The sequence below is a fragment of the Triplophysa rosa genome, linkage group LG12 (genome assembly GCF_024868665.1).
Source record: "Triplophysa rosa linkage group LG12, Trosa_1v2, whole genome shotgun sequence".
Lineage (NCBI taxonomy): Eukaryota > Metazoa > Chordata > Actinopteri > Cypriniformes > Nemacheilidae > Triplophysa > Triplophysa rosa.
Genome location: NC_079901.1, coordinates 24918694 through 24924693, shown reverse-complemented (window position 1 = coordinate 24924693; position 6000 = coordinate 24918694).

Sequence of the window (6000 nt, the reverse complement as noted above, 5' to 3'; positions counted from 1 at the left end):
AAATATGTACGATTTCTTTTGATATCAGGTTATAAATATATAAATGTAAATAAATACACATGCAGACTGTGTATTGAAAGTCGTGCGGAGTGACATTAAAAAAGGCTGTGCTCATTGACACGAAAAAATGGGTATATTCGTGTCCATGAACACGAATTTATAGATTCCAAATTTCGTGTCTATGCCACAAACTGCCCTGGGTTGCGTGTCCACACATTTTCAGCACTAATTTTTACATTGTGTCTTTAGTAAAAACCCACAGTAGTTTTAAACCCAAAAGAGGCGTTTGTGCTGCCGCCAATTGTTAGTAAATCTGTGTGTAAATGTCCAATGAGGTTTAGAAATGCTCTTTGATGTCAGGCCACTCTCATCCACCTTCATGTATTTCACAGCACTGAACATACTGTAGATGCATGAATCAGATTCGTTTCATTTTTACTACATGGGCAAAAAGAAAGTTATATCATGTTAGTTAGTCTGTAAGCACACGTTTAATTTACATTCTAGAGTTTGAGAGCATTTAAGCTGTTTTTTATTAGTATGTGTGTTCCCTGGGAATCAAACCCACAGTGCTGCCAGCGCTATGGTTTACTCTTCAAGGCGACCCTACAGAAGTATTTTGTTTTAATCAAACTGCTGAGTAGTAAGCGGACGTCATTGCTTGTACGTCTACAATTGGTGCTCTTGAACCCTACCGTTAACAGAGTTCCGTTTTTTAGGAACCTATAGATCTGTGATTTCAAAAAATAATCAGACGCTCATCTCTTATTTATATGCTAATTCAGGAAAATGAGTTTCAAATGAGCCGCTTCCTGTCAGATCGAAGGTATAAAGAACAATAACTTCCACAACATTAGGATTGAACTGTATACAGTATCAATGAGTAAAATATAAGTGATCACGGCATTTAGACACTTCCTCTGTGGCCCCGCACCCTCCAGTGTTTATACATTATTTCGGTGGTGTACTCTCATCACCGTTAAATAAGATTACCACGATTTAATCCATTATGTTGAATTTCGACAAATTCAGCACAGAAAATGAGCTCACAGTCACATCTGGGTCTGATTATAAGCAATAAATCTCTCCTTCCCCTCAATATATATAAATAATTGACGTGATATGAAACCTTGTGACCCAGACTAGAGGAGCTGCAGGGCAGTTTGGACGTTTCTCGACTGCGCCGCTCTCTCTCTCTCTCTCTCTCTCTCTCTCTCTCTCTCTCTAGTTTGTTTGCCACCCACAAGAAAAATCACAGATGAGGGATCTTCGATATCAATTATTTCACATCAATGAGATTAAATGGAGAGCAAATGGAAACTGGGCCCGTATGAGATTTTGGCGGTATGATAAGCCAAGATTTTACAGTATGGCGGTACCAGAGCCATTGAGAGAGAGAGTTGAGTCAACTCCGTTGACTCCAATGTAGGAACAGTTTTTTCAATGGCGGTTCATGGAGGCTCTCAATAGTTCCTGGAAGTTACTAGTAACACATGGATCTGCGGCAAAACAGACCGGTTGTGACAAACTTTTAACCCATTTAAAGACGCAAGTCATTTAATAAATTAAAAAAATGAAAGAAATAAAGCATTTAAAGAGAAGCATAACTTCCAGGAACTATCTGTAGACTCCATGAGTCACATGACACGCGGACATTTTTTTTGGAACAGTGGTCATGTACAGTATATGTCAGGTTAAATCAGTGGTTTCCAAACTCTTTGAACGCACGGCACCCCTTTCTAGTCATTTTTACATGCATTTCTAGTAATTAAACTAACATGCATACATAAATGTAAATAAATTAAATGCAGATGAGCAAACAACAAAAAATAGCACAGAACCTGACGGATTCCTGCACTTTCCATCTTTGAGACATAAAAATCAGCTCATACACTGGGAAACGATATAACAGAACATTTTGAGAAACTTTTTCAATCCGCGGTGTACCTTGAAACCGGTATTTGGCCCAAGCCGCGTCTCATCTGCGTCTCAGATATTTCTTCTGAGAAAAAGCGTCAGAAATCTGACAAATGAGTCTGTCATTGGAGTTTGAGAAGAGATGTTAACAATGTGTCAGACTGAGCTCAGATTTGTTAAGTCTGCAATCAAAAGTCGATATTATTGAAGATCTCAATATTACTCAAATCCAGATGATTTTACATCTACAATCTACATGCAGTTACACCTCCAGACTCTTCATGTGTTTCAACAACTACACTCTCATTTCTTTCTCTTTTATTTAGTCATTTTAGGAGAAACATCTGAGAATAAGTTGATACTAAACACGACTGAGACCTCCGTGTTACTGTAGAGCAATAACATTCAAGGTTTCAAAGTTGAATATCTGACTGCAGGTTGCATGTTGTTGCACTTTTCAAAGTTAAGCTTTAGAGCTGCAGGCGTGTGTGTGTGACATCTGGAGAGGTCATCGCTTAAAGAAGCTTTTCAGAAATGTGTGTTGAATAGTTAGGTGCGTGTGAGAGAGATACTGTATGCGTTTGTGTATGTATTTCTGGGCTTGAGTCTTAAAACGTGTAAGATTCACATTCCAGTGCTGTAGTTCATTAAGCGTCCGCTTCGCTTCATTTATCTTGATCAATCGACAGCTGCGTCCAGACCGGCCGATGTTCTTTACGGCACAAGCGCCGAGTCAGACGGAGCTCAGCATACTGCAATTAAAGAGATATGAGTTCGGCCAGAGAGTTCGGCCTGCGGGTCACGCCAGTCCATAACTTCACACACAACTTAAACTGCTAATATAAAGGGATATGCGTCAATGCATCCCTTCATGTCTGCTGGCGCAACAAGAATGCGAGAATGACATGCAGAATGTTTGCGACTCTGGTTCAGAGCCGGAATAAGTTTATTCATTAAAAAGCTTCTTTTAGCTGGGTTATCTATACGTGCCTTTGACGTTCAAGGTGGCGACGCGGGCGGAGAGAAATGAAGAGCCGTAGGGTTGCTGCTTTAACTCTACACATGTTGGCAAATTCAAAACCCACTCTCATTTGCATATCTAATTTCTCTCTCTCTGTTGAATTATTTTGGTCTCTCGCTCCAATAAAACCATTTCTTCCCCGCGTTTGCGGTGCATTATAATTCATACCGCAGCATATCCGCAGGGCTGTTTTGTTTCTTTGCTGCCTTGGATAGAATGCAAGTTTCTCGCCGGTCGCTTTGGTGGCTGGATTGTTGCCTTCTTTCATTACAGCTGTGGCCTTTCGTTCCACTTCTGCTTTTTGAGCAGGCTTGATGGCAATGAGGTTATGGGGCGGATTATCTGCGTATGATCTGTCTGTCTGTGTGTGTGTGTGTGTGGGGGGGGGGGGGGGGGTTGGTTTGGCGATAATGATGGGGGCTAAATATTTAAAGTGTCTTAACAAAAGTGTAAAAATGCCCAAAATGTCTGTGTAAATGGTTTCTGCTGGTAAAAATTAATAAAATCTTTGAAGTCATGTTTTTGATGTAATATTTGTGAGTTTGAGTAGTGTTAGAAGATAAGAGTAGTGGATCATTAACCTGGTGTGTTCTGGTAAGTGTTATGTAATGTCAAGCTGTTTTACACCAATGACGGATTTGTGTTATTTGTTTGTGTTCATCAAATACTAAATAAGAGATCAGATGCGATGAAGTACCTTTAAACATTATGTAACATCTCTTTGTTATAAAAACTAATCATGAGTATATGAAGAGTTTGGTTCCAAAATGAGATAACTCTGTTTTAAACTCCTGTTTATTCATTGGAATGCACAATAAAAAAATCTAACTGCAGTTGGTTTGTTTTGATTTAGGCCATAAAACAAAAACAAAAATACAGCTAACTAACACAATTAAAACATGATAACATAATAAAAAACATGATTTTTGAATTTTTTATCTATATCTCATTTTGGAACCAAACTCTTCAAACGACGAGATCATTTGCAAAAACAGACTAAAGGATTTTAAAATGTAAAAAAAATGTTTTATTGTGCATTCCAATTAATATCAATCAAACTGCAGGTGGGTTGTTTTGATTAAGTAATAGCTAAAAAAAACCAGCTAACACAATAAAACACAAAAACATGATTTTTGCTTGGTTTTTTTAAACAAAGTTATCTGTTTTTACAAAAACTCTTCAAATACAGTTTACATACTGATAAAATGACCTCCAACTGTGTTCAGTCTCTAAAGTCTGAGATGTTTTTATTCTTTCAAGGACGCAGACGATGTTTTCAACAGCGAGCGCTTGTCCTGGACTGCACAAGTGTTTGTAGAATCAGTGAAGAGGTCAGTTTAAGGATTTGAAAGTAAAGCATCCATTTGTGGATGTGAAACTCCACTTGAGCGTCGCATGTGAAAGACACCGCTTTTCCACCGGGGCTGGTGCCGGTGCCGGAGCCCAAATGGGAACAGGCCGCGCTTTTCCACTCAAAAAATTCCTGGGCCGGTGCCAAGATCCTGGTTCCGAACTGGCCCCAAAACCTTGCTGGTCTCGAACTCGGAAACCTACGTCGTCAGTAGGCGGAGCTTTCTCTGGTTACTGCAGTTTGAAAGGCGCCATTGCGCAGCAAAGGCAATAGAGCAAGAAAGTTTTACAATGTTCGTAATATTATTGTTATTTTGTTACTAAATGTATTTTAAATCATTATTTAGGCGAGAATGTATGCGTTTAAAGTCCAAAACTGTGGTCGGTTAATAAAGATGGTGTCTGTTTAAAAATTAGCTTGGATGTTTTCAGAGATGTGAGCTTCCCGCAACCACCGAGTGCTCGGCGCTCATGTATCCCGCTGAACGCAGCATCATCTCGGCAAGTCCTTCTGAAACTCACCGCTGGCTATGATGTCTGATATCTGTAGCGGTTAAACATGATATATAATTCATTTTGGGCATATGTCCAACGGTCAGTTTCGGCCTTATAAATCTGTTATTTGTACCTGGTCAAATCGTTTTGACTGAGGGCAAAGTTAAGTTTCATAACTTTATATTTTTGATTTAACTTTGTATTGAAGCGCTTCCTAGTGCTTTTGACTAAATTATTTGCTTTTAAATGACGTATTGAACAAACATTTTATACGTTCTAATAAGGGATTGTGTTTTATATCATATTACATTAGATTAAAAAACAGTTAGAATAATCAGAGTAGGCATGTTGCCTAAATCACGTATGACTATTTTGAAAAAGGAAAATGACAGGAAGCACTGTTGTGTTTTATATCATTCTATTTCATATTACTCAGTTTAAATATAAAATGTACATGGAAATAAATATGAACTGGAATTGACAGGGTTCTGCTCCCTGCCAGTGGAAACGCGAGCCGGTTCTGATATGGAATTCCAAAAGTGACAAAATTAAAAATAAATAAATACAAAAATAAATCCATGAAAAAATGTAAAAAATCAAAAATAAATGAGTATTTATACTTTTATTTCCTTATTTATGGGTAATTATATATTTTTTCACGCTTATTTATTTTTTCATTTTATTTATACATTTATTTATGGAAATATGCGTTATAATTTAAGCATTCGAAATGCCACGTGTTATGGATTGCAAAGTTAGGAAACGCGAATGTAAACAGTATTTGCAGACGCGTTTCAAACGCATTCATCATAATGCTTGCGTAGACTTCAGTGAAATGCGCTGGTTTCTCTCGGCGTTCTGAGCTATGCGAGTCTCATCGACAAACAACTCAAGTTCTTATCAGCTTCATCCAGCGCATTTACAATAAATGTGATCACTAGTGGATAATTTCACGCACTTCCATGTCCAAGTGTATTCTTCCAAGTGTCTCATAGCAGACCTGTTGTTGTGCAGTTTCTGTTCATGTGTGCAAAGACATTTTAGAAATCTTGACCGGATAATGTTTTACGGCAGGGGTGTCCAAAGTCAGTCCTGGAGGGCCGGTGTCCTGCAAAGTTTAGCTTCAACCCTAATCAAACACACCTGAACAGCTAATCAAGGTCTCACAAAGCAGACTAGAAACTTCCAAACAGGTGTGTTGAGCCAAGTTGGAGCTA